The sequence below is a fragment of the Sinocyclocheilus rhinocerous genome, unplaced genomic scaffold (assembly GCF_001515625.1).
Source record: "Sinocyclocheilus rhinocerous isolate Xijiao unplaced genomic scaffold, SAMN03320098_v1.1 scaffold20150, whole genome shotgun sequence".
Classification (NCBI taxonomy): domain Eukaryota; kingdom Metazoa; phylum Chordata; class Actinopteri; order Cypriniformes; family Cyprinidae; genus Sinocyclocheilus; species Sinocyclocheilus rhinocerous.
In genome coordinates, this window is record NW_015655723.1 from 1 (window position 1) to 411 (window position 411).

The 411-nt window shown below is 40.9% G+C and overlaps 1 non-coding gene across 1 annotated transcript; it reads left to right on the forward strand.

The window, feature by feature from the left end:
- Window positions 1-234: 234 nt before the first annotated feature.
- trnac-gca (transfer RNA cysteine (anticodon GCA)) lies at window positions 235-306 on the forward strand. Its single transcript has one exon. It is a non-coding gene; the product is annotated as a tRNA-Cys (tRNA).
- Window positions 307-411: the final 105 nt, after the last annotated feature.

Sequence of the window (411 nt, forward strand, 5' to 3'; positions counted from 1 at the left end):
GATCTAATTTCCTGTGTGCGGTTTTGAACTGCTTATTCTGTGGGTCTATAGCTCAGTGGAAGAGCATTTGACTGCAGATCAAGAGGTCCCCCAGTTCTAATCTGGGTGCCCCCTTTGGAACTGGCAGCTTTAGGTTAACCAAAACCTTTATTTTATAGTGAGGATGTTGTTGTATGATATTGTAAAAATGAAGGATCTAATTTCCTGTGTGCGGTTTTGAGCCATTGATTTTATGGGGGTATAACTCAGTGGTAGAGCATTTGACTGCAGCTCAAGAGTTCCCCAGTTCAAATCTGGGTGCCCCCTTTGGAACTGGTAGCTTTAGGTTAACCAAAACCTTTATTTTAAAGTGAGGATGTTGTTGTATGATATTGTAAAAATGAAGGATCTAATTTCCTGTGTGCGGTTTTG